Below are 17,305 nucleotides of genomic sequence, written 5' to 3'. Positions count from 1 at the left end.
TATCTTCAGCTCTTGCTCCATTTTTGAACAATACGTGAATTTTTATGTCCAGACTGAGCCCACAACATGAAAACTTGATCCTCAAGTCGTGAGAACTAGGCGTCAACCTTATCTTTTTCTGCGAACTTCATTCTCTACGAATGTGGATCAGGCTACTTCAAGGCTTGTTCACAGATCATTATAGGCTCTGAATGATGGTATTCTTTGGTAGATATGGCCATGACATGTGGTTGTGGTCTTTGATCTAGATTCTTTGGCAGTAAACTTTTGTTAACAAGTGTATTCAATTGCCCGAGTTAAGCTCGATATTTTTTATGAAATCTTGATGATTTCTCATGGTAGCATCAATAGCATCGTGTTTTTTCATAGGCTTCCATAAACCTATTAATCATTGACTCAAAATCCATCTTCTTCTTGGGTGGTGCTTGATCTTTTTGGTAGTAGCCTTGTCCATTTTGCCTATATTTTTCTTCTTTTTGTTTCTTATATTCTTCACAAGGCAACCTTTCTTTCTTTGGCTTCCTCGGGTCTTCATCATGGTTGTCACCACTTGAATAAAATACTTGCGCTTTTTTATTTCCGTATTAATCCAAATCATGATATTTAGTTAAGTGTGTACCATTACAATTTTCACAACCCAATCTTATAGCATGTATAGATTGATCAAATTCCATCATTCTTTGATCCATGTATTCTAATATTTCAAATACGGTCGTCATGCTCTTGTTCCCTCCATTACCATTTCCTCTTATAGCATCTTCTCATGGATTATGATATTCTCTCGAGTGCTTTGCAAATTCTTCAATTAACTCTTTAATGGGGACCAATTCTTTCTTTTTCATTGGTCCTTGAGAATCAAGGAGTTGCCTTGTTGTAACAATCACCCATCATAGAAAATAGAGACTTCTTGTTGCACGTTCAAGTCATGTTGAGGACAATTTCATAGACGGCCCTTGTACCTCTTCCAAGCTTCGTATAATGACTCTTCGACTTCTTGTTGGAAGTTAGCTATCTTCTTCTTCTTTTAGCTTTGAGATATTTGAAGGTGGACTAAGTTGTTCAATATTCGCTTCACAAAGCTTGTCCCAGGTCCTTATTGTTCTTGGACGTAACGACTTCAACCATATCTTTGCATCTCCATTAAATGTCACATGATGCATTCTCAGTAATACTACATCTCTTGAAACATTTGGGACATTCAAATAACTAACAATGTCCAAAACTTCATTGATGTGCTTGAAAGCATCTTCATAATCTTTCTCGGAAAAGGTATGTCCCTGAGCACTGATAGAATGTGCCCCTTGAACTCAAAACCCCTTTCAATTGTAATCTTAGGCGACAAAAGACATGGACCATTTTCGTTAAGCAACCTTTTCATGTACCCCTTTCAATTGACTCGTCGACCTTCTTGTCCTTCTTTTGTTGTGGAAAGCTGATTCTGGATTTTTAAGTGGGGGAATTATTGGAGTTTTGGATCCTTGGGTCCTAAATCAATGAAATAAGCCAAAAACAAAACGCTTAAAGATGAACTAGAAAGAATATAAACAAAAACTTAAAAACATTGAACTCACATCATGAGAGGTGTCCCTCACGTTGTGAGAATTGAACAAACAGAAAAATACAAACCTTGCAGAAAATTAAATTTTTTTGGTTTTTACCCCAAATAAAGGATCAATTAACTTAAAGCAATTAAAATAACAAACTAAAATAGCTATTCCCTGGCAACGACACCAAAAACTTGATCTGCAATTTATATGTAACAGTCGATTTGGGTATGTTTCCTTTTTCCCTTTACATTTAATTTATTGCAATTTTGTCCTTGGAGTTAGTATGTGAGGCATCTCGTTGGGTACGCTTAGCATACTAGCTGAGAATGTAGTATGTCGGCATACCACATGATACGGTTACTGTACTAAGGAGGGAACCTAATCGTGGAGTAGAAGCCTCGTACATTGGGTGTATGAGGGTTACCCATGGAGTACATGGAGGATAAGAAAATCCTAATATTAAGGTGTTGACCCTATGTAAGGTCCTTCTGTCCCTAGGGCTGACCTCTTTACTAGCCTTCATTGCCCTAAAACCCTAATCTCAAACCTTTATAGCCTCTTTTAGTGTTCTTGTGCCTTGATCTTGATTTTGATGGTTTATGCTTCTTGAAGTGAAAGAAGAAGAAGTTGGTGGACTCATTTTTTGGAAGAAAACATAGAGATCCAGGTTTAGCTCCATCTTTTGGTGATTTTTGAGGTATAAAGTCCCAACCTTTATCCTTATATGTTTAAATCTTTTCATGTGATGGTTTTCGTGCTTTTGGTACCTTTTTGGGTTAGTTTGATGAGTTAAGTCGTTTGATAGGGTTATTCTTTTAGTTCTAGGAACAATATGAGTTTCTTGAGCTTAAAGGTGCAAGCTTTATGGGGTTTATGATCACATGCATGCATTAAGCCATCTATTATGTCCTTTTAAGCTATAGGAGCTTCATTAAGCCATGCATGCACGTAAAGTTAGCAAATTTACATGATAAACCATCTCAAGGAAGTCAGATCTAAGTATTGGGAGTGATGTCTTTATGGGTTAAGAGTTGGAAGGGGAAATGGCCAAATGGAGGAGTATGTTGGGTGAACAAGCAGATACGCTTAGACCACATGCCTTAAAGCAAGTACGTTGTGCAGACGTGCTGAGTACCGCCTACGAACTCACCCAATTGGGCTTCAGACATTTTAGGCTTTGGTTTAGGACATATTTGGACTTAGATTCTTAGGGTGTTGTTGGTCCATCAAGTTTTTGGGTTGATGCTTCTTTTGGGTTCCCTTGGGAAAGGCCCGTGATTGGGCCTTGGATGATTATATTGGTATTTGGGCCTTTTAGATGGTATGTTTAGGCGTTAATCTTGGGCCAAACTAGGAAAGGGGTAAATGGTCTGGTTATCGTAATTTCAGACTTATGGATATGGATTGAAATTCAATTAATAATTGGAAGTTATTTAGTATTCATAGTTTGAGGATTTGTAGAACCAATAGCAAGAGCTTTATCAGTATGATTCAGCAATTCGAGGTGAGTTTCCTCACCATGTTTAGCGGGTTGAAGGCACCAATGCCAGTCCATGATATGTTATGTTATAATACTCGTTGTTTGTATGAGACTTGTTTGTGTATGTGCTTATATGCATATTGGGCAGGGCCTGATGGTTATTCTATATGCTATTACTTGTTATGCTTATATGAATTGTATGTGGGCGAGACCCATTATGTGAGTTTGGGTGTGTCCCGTTATTCTCATTGGCCGAGGCCCTTTATGCAAGTTTGGGCGGGGTCCCGTTATACTCATTCGGCGAGGCCCGTTATACGAATTTAGGCGGGGCCCACTACATTCATTGGATGGTTCCTGTTATGTGTTATGTATGTATGGTATGGTGTATGTTGGAGAACTTACTATGCTTTGTGCTTACAGTTTTCAGTTTATGTTTTAGGTACTTCTAGTTCCAAAGGGAAGAGCTCGGGATGATTGTAGAGCACACACCACCTCGTTCCGCATTTTGTTGATTTACTCTGATGTGATATGATGATTGATACAATTGGTTTATCTGGATTTTCATGATGATGATTTTGGAATATTGTTTTTATTTATTAAAAATGAAATTTGTGACCCTGATTGTAGAGCACACACCCTACCATTCATTCTAACACCAGCTGCCTACCTTCGCTGGCCTTCCGCTCAGTCATTCAGACTAATGTCAGTCCTTACAGATAATAATCTCGGGTGCATCGTGACCCTGAACATCCTGGAATCACAACTTACTCAACCGATAATCTTTCTGGTAATCTCCAAATATTGCACTGACCCCATAGGGGTTCACCCCTTCTTTCCTTGCACGGTTTCCTTGCCTCCCCAAGGCAATGCTCCATAACCATCTATTCCCTCTGCCACTATGAAGACCCTTTCCTCACCCAATCTATTACTCTCGCTACTCCGCGACGGGTCATCACTGCCAGTATCCACTGGGCATTCCTTCTACTACCATTTTGTAACAACGCAAATTTTCAAACAAAATTTTCATTTAAAATAAAGTGATTTATTTCAACCAAATATAATTATTCCAAATTTCATATCAAAATACAATCATAAAATCCCCAAGATCTCAAATCATCAACAGTGTGTACGCGTCATGTCGGCGCCTTCCCACGGTCCTCGCTAGTACCTGAAACACATACATAACAACTGTAAGCATAAATGCTTAGTGAGTTCCCCAGTATACTACTTACGCATATACGCCTTTCCAGGCCCTGACCTTCCGGTCTACAACGCAACACCTTCCGGCCCATAACGTATTCGCCTTCCGGCCCATAACGTATTGCCTTACGGCCCATAACGTATTGCCTTTCGGCCCATGAAACATACACAACACATAATACGTTTAACTTACCACATATAGCACATATATCATATAACAAATCTGACCTTTCGGTCATATAACATATTGCCTTCCGGCCCATATAAACATACATAGCACGCATAGCAATTACCTTTCCATTTAGAGCACTTATAACACATATCATACCCGACCTTCCGGTCACACAGTCAAACCCTTCCGGGTACAGTATAGTGAGAAGACTCACCTCGTGGGTAATGAAAGCTAGCGACTCTTGAAATCACTCGCACTCGATCCGCCGAGCTACAGACTCCCTGAATAATATCATATATCCCTTATTAATACTTTTGTCTTTCAAGACAACTGACCCTAAGAAATCACATGTAGGTCAACTCTGGTCAACGGTCAACGGTCAACTTGACCGGACTCGGCGAGTGCTAAGGCGACTCGGCGAGTCTAGACGTCCTCACCAAATCCTGATGTTCCCTTTCTACTCGTCGAGTATCCCTCTTGACTCGACGAGTTCCTCGTGGAAGAATCGCGGGGCCACCCCGACTCCACTCGCCGAGTCTGAAGAACAGCTCGACGAGTCCCAGTTAATCTTCAAGCTACTCGCCGAGTCAGTTCATCGGACTCGGCGAGTCCATGCCATGCAGTCGATCAAACTGCTTCCTGAGATCTGTATTGTCCCGACCATTCATAGGTTTGGTCCTCCTAAGCTGGTACAACACGTAAGACCTTCATTTAGGTGCTCATGCTACACCCCAAGACTTGTAATTTACCTTTTGACTTAAGGCATAAGGATTCCAATCCAAAACCTCTCTTAATTCCCGAAATACACAGGCATGGGACATTCTGGACCTCTAAAGGTCCTAATACAGGGTTATAATCGTTTGGGGAACAAGGGTAATAATCAATCTAGTCACAAAAGGGTTCCATAAACCCTAAATCCATGCACACATCAACATAGCAGAATATGATCCGAAATATTACCTGAATAATGCACTCTTTGTGTCCCCAATCCTCAGAACTTGATTCCCTTGCTGTTCCTTTAGCCAAACTCTTCTCTTCCTTGCATAATAACTTCTTCAAGATCACCAATGGCCTTCAATCCTTGCTCTAGATGCCCACAACCGATTTAGGGTTCTTCTCAGTCGCTAAAGACGGACAATGATGGCCTATAAGTCCGTTATATACGTTCCAAAACCGAACGGCTAGGGTTTCCGCTGAACAGCGCAGACTCGCCGAGTCCATAATGGACTTGTCGAGTCCAGTCGCGAACCCGCGACCAAATCGGTGGTCCTACTCGGCGAGTCTGGCTCCAACTCGCCGAGTCCCCTCCTAAAACACCCCAAAAACAATATTATACAATACCTGAAATTCCGGGCTGTTACAACTCTCCCCCACTAGGACTAGACTTCGCCCTCGAAGTCTTACTCTGCAAATAACTCCGGATGTTGCTCCCGCATCTCACGCTCCGGCTCCCAAGTCATCTCCGATCCTTTCCGGTGTTGCCACTGAACCAACACCAGAGGTACCTCCTTGTTCCTCAGAACCTTGATCTTCCGATCCCTGATGGCTACTGGTCTCTCGGCGTAATTCAGGCTCGCATCCACCTGAATATCCTCTAATGGAACCACTGCCGAGTCATCAGCTATACACTTCCTCAACTGCGATACGTGAAAGGTATTGTGGATCTGTCCCAACTCTACTGGCAACTCCAACCGATAAGCTACCCGGCCTATCCTTGCAATCACACGAAATGGACCTATGAACCGGGGCCCCAACTTGCCCCTCTTCCTGAACCGGATCACTCCCTTCCAAGGAGAAACCTTCAGGAGAACGAAGTCGCCAACCTGAAATTCAAGCTCGGACCGGCATCTGTCCGCATAACTCTTCTGTCGGCTCTGGGCGGTCAATAACCTCTGTCTAACCTGCTGAATCTGCTCTGTCGTCTGAAGTACGATCTCTGTACTGCCCATCACTCTCTGTCCCACCTCTCCCCAGCAAATGGGGGTCCGACACCTCCTACCATACAACAACTCAAAAGGTGGCATACCAATGCTCGAATGATGGCTGTTGTTGTAGGAAAACTCTGCCAAGGGTAAATGCGCATCCCAGCTACCCCCGAAGTCTAACACACACGCTCGAAGCATGTCCTCCAATGTTTGAATCGTCCGCTCGCTCTGGCCGTCTGTCTGGGGATGGTATGCGGTACTAAAATGCAGTTTAGTACCCAGCTCCTCATGGAATTTCTTCCAGAACCTGGAAGTGAAGCATACATCACGGTCCGAAACAATCGAGATCGGCACTCCATGCCGAGATACCACCTCTCTCACATATAACTCCGCCAACTTCTCCGCTGATGAACTCTCGCTGATGGCAAGGAAGTGTGCACTCTTCGTCAATCTATCCACAATCACCCAAATTGCATCGACTCCTCTGGCAGTTTTCGGCAATTTAGTGATGAAGTCCATAGTAATCTGTTCCCACTTCCACTCAGGAATCTCCAAAGGCTACAACTTGCCATGCGGTCTCTGGTGCTCGGCCTTAACCCTACGGCAGGTCAAACACCTCTCAACGAACCAGGCGACGTCTCTCTTCATACAAGGCCACCAGTATTCCTTCCTCAAGTCCAAATACATCTTTGTAGCACCGGGATGAATCGAGAATTTCGATCTGTGAGCCTCTTCCATCAAAGTAGCACGCGTACCGCCCACGAACGGTACCCAAATCCGACCCTGAAACATCAGAAGTCCTCGTCCATCCTTAACGAACTCTGAAATTAACCCAACGACCCGTTCTTTCTTCTGCATCTCGGATCTCACAGCCTCGGCCTGTGCCCCACGAATAGCATCCAATACCGGAGTCATCACCGTCAGTCTCAGACATACATCTCACAATGGAGTGCTCTCCGCCCTGTGGCTCAATGCATCGGCTACCACATTAGCCTTGCCCGGGTGGTATAGGATTTCACAGTCATAATCCTTGACCACATCCAACCATCTCCTCTGACGCATATTTAGGTTGGGTTGATCCATCAAATACTTCAAACTCTTATGGTCCGTATATATCGTTCATCGAACCCCATACAGGTAGTGACGCCAAATCTTGAGAGCGAACACTATTGCCCCCAACTCTAAGTCATGCGTGGGATATCTCGCCTCGTGAGGCTTTAGCTGCCTCGATGCATAAGCTATCACATGACCTCTCTGCATCAACACTGCACCCAGTCCCGAAATCGATGCGTCGCAATATACGACAAAATCTTCCATCCCTTCCGGGAGAGCTAATACCGGGGCTTCGCACAATCTCTGGCGAAGTGTCTCGAAAGAAATCTGTTGCTCGGGTCCCCATGGGAATGCAACACCCTTCCGGGTCAGTCTGGTGAGCGGTACTGCGATCTTGGAGAAGTCTCTAATAAACCTCCGATAGTACCCCGCCAACCCAAGGAAACTCCTGATCTCGGAAGGTGACTTCGGTACCTCCCAACTCATCACTGCCTCGACCTTGGCCGGATCGACCAATATCCCTGCCTGATTAACAACATGTCCAAGAAATTGGACCTCCCGCAACCAGAAGTCACATTTGGAGAATTTTGCATATAGCTTCTCCGACCTCAGTACCCCAAGGACCTCCCTCAATTGTCCCTCATGCTGCTCTCTAGATCGCGAATACACCAGGATGTCGTCGATAAATACAATCACAGACCGATCCAGCATCGGCCTGCATACCCTGTTCATGAGGTCCATGAACACTGCCGGGGCATTGGTGAGCCCGAAAGGCATCACCACGAACTCATAATGCCCATATCGCGTCCTAAATGCTGTCTTCTGGACGTCCTCATCCCGCACTCTTACCTGATGGTACCCTGATCTCAGATCGATCTTGGAAAACCAAGATGCCCCTTGCAACTGATCGAATAAATCATCGATCCTCGGTAACGGATAGCGGTTCTTGACCGTCACTTTGTTCAACTCCCGGTAATCAATGCACATTCGGTGTGAACCATCCTTCTTCTTGACGAACAGCATCGGTGCTCCCCACGGCGAGCTGCTGGACCGAATAAATCCCTTCCCCAGCAACTCCTGGAGTTGCGAGGACAACTCTTGCATCTCTGGAGGTGCGAGATGATAAGGCACCTTCGCAATAGGCGCAGCCCCCGGAATCAGATCGATACCAAACTCTACTTGCCTCGCAGGAGGTACTCCCGGCAGTTCCTCGGGAAAAACATCTGGAAACTCACGCACCACTGGGACCTCCTCCACTGACCTTGGTCTCTCGGAAGCCTCCCGCGTATCCATCACATACACCACAAAACCCTTACATCCCTGCTGTAGATATTGCCTCGCCCTAGCGGCCGAACAAAAAGCTGATCCCAAATGGGTACCCTCACCGTACACCGTAAGAACTCCTCCACTAGGGTCTCGTATAGTCACCAGCTGGCGCTCGCAGTCGATGACAGCGCTGAATCGGCTCAGCCAGTCGATGCCCACGATGACACAGACATCACCCATCGCAATAGGAATTAGATCAATCGGAAACTCAACCCCGAAAATCTCTAGTACGCATCCCCGAAGAACCTCCGTGGCACAAACCACCCTCTCGGCCGCTATAGAAACGCTCAGGGGCCGACTTAACGGCTCACGACTAATGCTGATATGCTGACTAAAAGCTACAGATACAAAGGACCTACTCGCACCCGAATCAAATAACACTAGAGCAGGCATAGAGTTCACAAGAAAAGTACCTACACATATATTAACATAAGCATAACATCTCGACTTTAAATAAATATGTGAATTACAGCATACCTGCCACAACATCGGGCGCAGCGCGGACCTCCTCCGCAGTCAGCTGAAAGGCTCTCCCGCGAGCCCTCGGGGCCTCGACCTTCGCCGGTCGAGTCTCAGTAGTCCTGGTGGTAGGTGTAGGTCCCTGACGAAGCTGCGGGCACTCGGCCTTCCGATGGCCTGTCTGGTTGCAATGAAAACAAACCATAAACCCCTTAGGACAATCCCTGGCAATGTGTCCTTCCTTGCCACACTTGTAGCAACCACCAGCTCGGCATGCCCCCTCATGACCCTTGCTGCACTTCCCGCAAGTGCGGCCCTTCTGACCTCCCGTCCTCAAATCAGCGGACTTGATCCGCTTGGCTGCCGGCTGAGACTGAGCCGGCCGCCGGTCCACCTGCCGAGACTCGGTCTCCTCCCTAGCCTGGGTCTCCTACTCGATCTCGCGCTTCCTGGCATTCGCCTGAAGCTCAGTAAAAGTACGATAGGTTGAGTTTGACACAAACTCCCGGATATCCCTCCTCAAAACGCCTAAGAACCGGCTCATCCGCGACTGCTCTGTAGACACCAGCTCAGGGCAGAACATCGCCCTCTCATGAAACTTCCGCGTAACCACCGCAACTGAATCAGTACCCTGCTTAAGGGTCAAGAACTCCTGAATCAATCGTTCCCTCTCCACTGGGGGAATGTACTCGTCCCTGAACATGTCAGTAAACCTTTCCCATGTCACTGCTGTAATCTCCACCAAAGTGAAGTTCGCCGTCACGAACTTCCACCAATCCTTCGCTCCTAGACGGAGCTGATTCAAAGCGAACCGCACCCTCAGGTGCTCCGGGCATGAGCATGTGTAGAAGCACCCTTCAATGTCGGCGATCCACCGCATTGCAGCAATCGGATCCTGCGTCCCATCGAACTCAGGGGGTTTCGTGTTGCTGAATTCCCGGAATAGCAACGAATCGCCCCCTTGCGGCCTGGCAGCGGCCACGGCTGCGGTAGCGGCAGCGGCTGCAGTCTCAGTCAGTGCGGCGTACCGCTCTTCGAACGTCTCCATCAGATTGGTCTTAATAGACCCAAACATCTCCGGGATCTCAGCCCGGATTGCTGCAGCTACCTCCTCCTGAATCATCTGACGAATATCCTCGTCGCTCACACCGCTCGAACTCGCCCCGTGGCGTGTGGTAACCATGATGCCTCTGAAATACAATATAAAATTATCAGAGACTCCATCAAGTACAATTGTACTCGATAACGCAACCCTACTCAGTCTCCGATATCCAGGGAGTCTTACTTGGGTCTTCCACCGACCCGGTGTCTTCGGTAGTACGGGCCCAATACTACCGACCACACCGTATCAGTATTCGTCCCAAATCTTCCTCCCCAAACCCCGAATAGTGAGTACTCTACTTTTAATATGCACTATCTACCTGCACGCTATCAAATATTTCATATCGGCAAACTCCCTAGACTAAGGCATCACAAATCAGGCCACTCTAGTCCTATTATGAATACCTAGCCTTCTAGCATGCATAACAATTCATAATTCATTGCATAACATAACATTGTAAGGTATTCTGGGGATCTTTACCGTTCGGGTGCTGGCTGATCGTACACACTGCTTCTTTCTCGTTTACCACTTTACCATTTATAAAAGTTTATGCCTTTATTATTTTTAAAAGATTTTCCTCAAATCCTCGGTTTGAGTTCAGTTACACCCGAAGGTACACCCGAATCCCTCAAACCAAGGCTCTGATACCAATTGTAACAACGCAAATTTTCAAACAAATTTTTCATTTAAAATAAAGTGATTTATTTCAACCAAATATAATTATTCCAAATTTCATATCAAAATAAAATCATAAAATCCCCAAGATCTCAAAACATCAACAGTGTATACGCGTCATGCCGGCGCCTTCCCACGGTCCTCGCTAGTACCTGAAACACATACATAACAACTGTAAGCATAAATGCTTAGTGAGTTCCCCAGTATACTACTTACGCATATACGCCTTTCCAGGCCCTGGCCTTCCGGTCTACAACGCAACGCCTTCCGGCCCATAACGTATTCGCCTTCCGGCCCATAACGTATTGCCTTCCGGCCCATAACATATTGCCTTCCAGCCCATAACATATTGCCTTCCGGCCCATGAAACATACACAATACATAATACGTTTAACTTACCACATATAGCACATATATCGTATAACAAATCTGACCTTTCGGTCATATAACATATTGCCTTCCGGCCCATATAAACATACATAGCACGCATAGCAATTACCTTTCCATTTATAGCACTTATAACACATATCATACCTGACCTTCCGGTCACACAGTCAAACCCTTCCGGGTACAGTATAGTGAGAAGACTCACCTCGTGGGTAATGAAAGCTAGCGACTCCTGAAATCACTCGCACTCGATCCACCGAGCTACAGACTCCCTGAATAATATCATATATCCCTTACTAATACTTTTATCTTTCAAGACAACTGACCCTAAGAAATCACATGTAGGTCAACTCTGGTCAATGGTCAACGGTCAACTTGACCGGACTCGGCGAGTGCTAAGGCGACTCGGCGAGTCTAGACGTCCTCACCAAATCCTGATGTTCCCTTTCTACTCGTCGAGTATCCCTCTTGACTCGACGAGTTCCTCGTGGAAGAATCGCGGGGCCACCCCGACTCCACTCGCCGAGTCTGAAGAACAGCTCGACGAGTCCCAGTTAATCTTCAAGCTACTCGCCGAGTCTGTTCATCGGACTCGGCGAGTCCATGCCATGCAGTCGATCAAACTGCTTCCTGAGATCTGTATTGTCCCGACCATTCATAGGTTTGGTCCTCCTAAGCTGGTACAACACGTAAGACCTTCATTTAGGTGCTCATGCTACACCCCAAGACTTGTCATTTACCTTTTGACTTAAGGCATAAGGATTCCAATCCAAAACATCTCTTAATTCCGGAAATTCACAGGCATGGGACATTTTGGACCTCTAAAGGTCCTAATACAGGGTTATAATCGTTTGGGGAACAAGGGTAATAATCAATCTAGTCACAAAAGGGTTCCATAAACCCTAAATCCATGCACACATCAACATAGCAGAATATGATCCGAAATATTACTTGAATAATGCACTCTCTGTGTCCCCAATCCTCGGAACTTGATTCCCTTGCTGTTCCTTTAGCCAAACTCTTCTCTTCCTTGCACAATAACTTCTTCAAGATCACCAATGGCCTTCAATCCTTGCTCTAGATGCCCACAACTGATTTAGGGTTCTTCTCAGTCGCTAAAGACGGACAATGACGGCCTATAAGTCCGTTATATACGTTCCAAAACCGAACGGCTAGGGTTTCCGCTGAACAGCGCAGACTCGTCGAGTCCATAATGGACTCGTCGAGTCCAGTCGCGAACCCGCGACCAAATCTGTGGTCCTACTCGGTGAGTCTGGCTCCAACTCGCCGAGTCCCCTCCTAAAACACCCCAAAAACAATATTATACAATACCTAAAATTCCGGGCTGTTACACATTTGGTGTCGCGCACCCCACGATCAACTGACTGAATCCTACCATACGTTGCATACTCGCACCGCTGCTGACTGAAAATTCTGCTATTCCATATCTCGCTTTCGGATGAACTGAGACCACCCTGGTCCCTACCAACCTATCAATATCTGCATTACCTACTCTCACCGATCGCTGACTCACCATAACCATTAGTCGCTCCCAGCAACATTCGAAGAAACTTTCGCCACCTATGCTGCTCAATCTATTCTACTATGCTGGCACTATAATTTCCTGGTATCCCCGACCCCCTTATCTAGATACTAAGATCCTTACCAGGTCCCACCTGTGCTGCTAAAACTCATGGGCCTCGCCCACGGGTCTTACCTAACCATACTACTAAGCAACCCTGCTCTAGGTCTCACCTATACTGGTATTCTCATACAAGAAACTCCTTACCAATCTCACCCATTCCCGATCCCTATCTGAATGCTAGGAGATAAGGGCCTCGCCCCGACTCCGCCAACGAAGCTACTACGGAATGCTACGGCTGCCCCGTAGTCTGACAACACTTCCGACCACTGACTGCTAGTGAATGCTACGGCCGCCTCGTAGTCTTACATCACTTTCCACCACTGACTGTTGCTAAAGAAATCCGAGGCTCTCCCGCCACTCTTCCATGCTCTACATGCTGCTTCTGCCACTGACTGCTAACACGAAAGCATCCCATGCTAATTGACCTCAAGATCTCCATTCTGACTCACACGAGTCCTACAGCCGACCCTTCACCGGAATCCGTACCACATACTTACCATTACCATTTACACGCACGGACTGATGGGGAGTTTCTCAAACTCCCAACCCTAAACTACTCAATCTATCAAATGTTGAACTACTTCTTTTCCTTCTCAGAAATCACGTACTCGATCTGGATTTGTGCTCTCTTACCCTTGTACACTCGGAGGATTCTCCCCCACTTCGATCCTGCTTACACCTCGATGCTCAATGAAGAGAAATCCCAATCCTTGCTACCATTCCATAATCAATCCGCTGAGGAATCCCAAACATACCATAGCTAAGGATCTAACCTGTCCATTCTAAAACTTATACGGCTCCGAACTAGCGAGACATACCGAGTCCCTCCAAGGCATGCTACAGTTACTGCAGCCTACGTAACCTTCTTCGATAGGACCCATCCCTTAACTACTCACCCAATATCCAAGGTATACAGATGGCATATAACTCGATCACAATCAACCCGCTCAAAAATAAAATACTCTTACAAATAATGATGCATAACCATAACAATATAACATCATCCACAAACATAAGAACTAAATACGAAAACCGTATACCTACGACATCCGGCGATGCTCGCGTCTCCAAGGTAGCCATCTGAAAAGCCCTGCCTCCTACTGCAGGTGCCTCTGCACGGCCCTGACTTCCGTCTGTGATCCTCAAGGTTGCAGGGGCAGGTGCCATCACCCGTCCTGCTGAAAACAAACTGGGGCACTGGGCCTTCTTGGTGCCCCGCTGATTGTAGTGAAAACATATCAAGTTTGATCCCTGAGTGATGGTAACAGTACAATCTCTGCTAAAATGACCAGTCCGACCGCACCTGAAGCAGCCAGACTCACCACCACTACCACTCCTGCACACGCCCCTGTGCGCCCTGCCACACTTTCCGTATCGACTGTGGTCCTGATAGTCCGTCGATCTCGAATCCGATCCCTTGGGCCTTTTGCCCAAACTCGCGGCTACCTGAACCTCATCCGACTTCCTCTTCCAGATCTGCTCCAAATCAATTTCCCTCTCCCTGGCCCGAGAAATCATACCTTCCAGCGTCTTACAACCGGACCTGCTCACTGATATGTGCATAATTAGTTAATTATTTAGCATATATTCTTAGTTATTTTTAATTGATTATGTGAATAATGTGGACAAAAGGTACTTAGAATGTTGTGAATTTTGTTTTCAGTCCAGAAGACATGCTTGGAAGTAAAAGGGAGCAAGGGGAAGCAATTGAAGATCAAAGAGTGAAAAAGATCATCTACTCGGCGAGTAGATCGGCTCTACTCGGCGAGTACACGAGGATGTTCCAGAAGATAGCTACGACTGCTGATTCAAGACGGATAACTATGGACCTACTCGGCGAGCTGGTTCTGCTACTCGCCGAGTACACCTTGTTTTGGGATATCTATAAAAGACGAATCCTTATCTAATGGGACGACACTCCTGGTGATTTTTGAAGGTTTAGCTGCGACTAAGAGCCCTAGAAGACACTAAGGAACCCTAAGCTTCAATCTTTTGGAAGAATTCAAGCAATTAGGTTAATTCTACCACTTAGATTTAGGAATTGAATATGTTTGCTTTAGTAAACTTTGTTTTTATGTTTGTTTCTACTACAATTATGAACTAAATTCGTGTTTGTTTCTGTTTGGGGAATACCAAGGAACTCCTATGGTTTAATTACTGATTCTTGCTTAATTGTCAATTGGTGATTTATTAAATTAAGTTTGTTAAAGAACCTTATGTATTAATCACTATTATTTTCTGTTAATTGGAAGGCAATTAGGTTGCATGAACATCTCTTAATTGTTACCCTCATATGTCTATGTGAACACTAAACCATATGCTTAGAAGTAATGATTATGAAACTAAGATTAATAAGAAAATAGGAAGATTAATGTGTGAGCTTGTTTGAGAAACCATCAACAAGAGGTTAATTGAATTAATAACTTAATTGACCATTACAAATCTTATTTAATCCAAATCATTAATCTAGGGAATTAATTAGTTTAAACACTTGATCAATGCTTAAATTAGTTAATTGTCTAAGGGTTAGGAGTAATGAACATGAACCTAACTATTATAATTGGTAACCAATAGCAATTAATCTACCATAAATTTAAATAACCATAGGAGTGAATTGGTTGAACCTAAATGGAAACATCTTTATCAAATTTGGTAAATAGTTGTTGCTTTAGTTAATTAGTTAATTTAGTGTGTCTAAGTTTCTAGTCTTGCAAAACTAGAGAAAAACCCTTTACTTTTATTATTTGTTTTAGTTAAAATTAGTTATTAGTTTAATTTTCCGTTCCCTGAGTTCGACACCTTACTTACTAATCTATACCACTAAAAGACAGGTTCACTGCCTTTGTGTGTTCAATTTATTAATTAAAAGTAGGGATAAAACAAGTGCATTTCACACACATCAAGTTTTTGGCGCCGTTGCCGGGGAACGGTTCTAAATAATTAAGCTAATTTCTAATTTTTTCGATCCTTTGTGTGAGTTTACTTGCATAAAGTTCAATTATTGCAATTTAGTAATTAGTAATTAGTAATTAGTAATTAGGTTTTAGTATCTATTTTAGTTTAGTATTAAATTTAGAATTTTTTCAAAATACCACTGATACTCGCCGAGTGCAATCGCACCTACTCGGCGAGTAGCAGTTTAGTTAGCAGTAAATTTTATTTTTTTAGTACAATCCTTTTGTTCTTTTTACACTTTTTATTCTATTGATTTCAGGACTTTCATGACCAAAGGATCAAACACACCACTGGTACCCCCGTTTGAAGATCCTGAATCCGCATTGAAAAGAAACAAAGGAAAGGACGTGGAGAGTTCAAGTACACCAAAGAAATCACCATTGTCCAACTTGAAGACTGTTTTTGGGAAAAAGAAGAGTAGTAAATTAGGAGCTTCTAGCGCTTCTTTGATAATTGAGGAACCAATTCAAGAAGATATTGGGTACGAGACTGAGGAAGAAGAGGTGGCAACGTATGAGCAAGAAACCGAGTCGGAGGAAGAGTTAGCGTTCACAGTGGCTAACATTGATGAAATCCCCATGGGAGAATGGAAGAAGAGGATGCGCGACGACAATGGCCCGGGACTTGTGCAACCCGCAATTTCCGCGACTGCTACCTTCGAGCTCAAAGGTCATATCCTAGCTTCACTCAAAGAAATACCTTTCTATGGGAAAGATCATGAAGATGCCTACAAACATTTGGATGAAGTCAATGATGTAGCTGATTACTTCAATATTCCAAATGTAACCCGCGAAACTCAACTGCTTCGTATGCTTCCGGTAACCTTCAAGGGTGCTGCTAAAGACTGGCTCAAGTCACTTCCCCCCGGATCAGTCACTACTTGGGCCAAGATGAAGGAAGAATTCATTGATCATTTTTGCCCACCTTCCAAGATAGCCAAGCTAAAGAAGGCCATTGCAAACTTTGAACAACAAGCTGGAGAGTCGCTATATGAAGCATGGGAGAGGTACAAAAGTCTGCTAAGAAACTACCCACACCATGATCTAAACAGCCAGCAAGAAGTTTCCATCTTCTATGATGGAGTCAATGTCACAACCCGGCAGTTGCTAGACTCGCAAGGCCCACTTACAAAGAAGCCACCCCCCGTGATTAAAGAATTGATTGAAGAATTCTCTAAACACTCTAGAGAATACCATAACCCTAGGCATGATGTCACGAGGGGAGCCGCTTATGCTGCTACTGAAGACTTATCCGCGGTCATGGCTATGCTAAAAACCATGGATAGGAGAATGGACAAAATGGATCAAACGATCCATGCTATTCGGGTGGGTTGTGAAAACTGCAATGGACCTCACCTAACTAGAGATTGCGATTTGGAT

General features: G+C 44.6%; 1 non-coding gene across 1 annotated transcript; it reads right to left on the bottom strand.

The window, feature by feature from the left end:
- Positions 1-16,864: 16,864 nt before the first annotated feature.
- LOC145037969 (small nucleolar RNA R71) lies at positions 16,865-16,971 on the bottom strand. Its single transcript, XR_013679077.1, has one exon. It is a non-coding gene; the product is annotated as a small nucleolar RNA R71 (small nucleolar RNA).
- Positions 16,972-17,305: the final 334 nt, after the last annotated feature.

The sequence above is a fragment of the Lactuca saligna genome, chromosome 3 (assembly GCF_052625555.1).
Source record: "Lactuca saligna cultivar CGN05327 chromosome 3, ASM5262555v1, whole genome shotgun sequence".
Classification (NCBI taxonomy): domain Eukaryota; kingdom Viridiplantae; phylum Streptophyta; class Magnoliopsida; order Asterales; family Asteraceae; genus Lactuca; species Lactuca saligna.
This window is presented reverse-complemented; position numbering and strand designations above follow the sequence as displayed.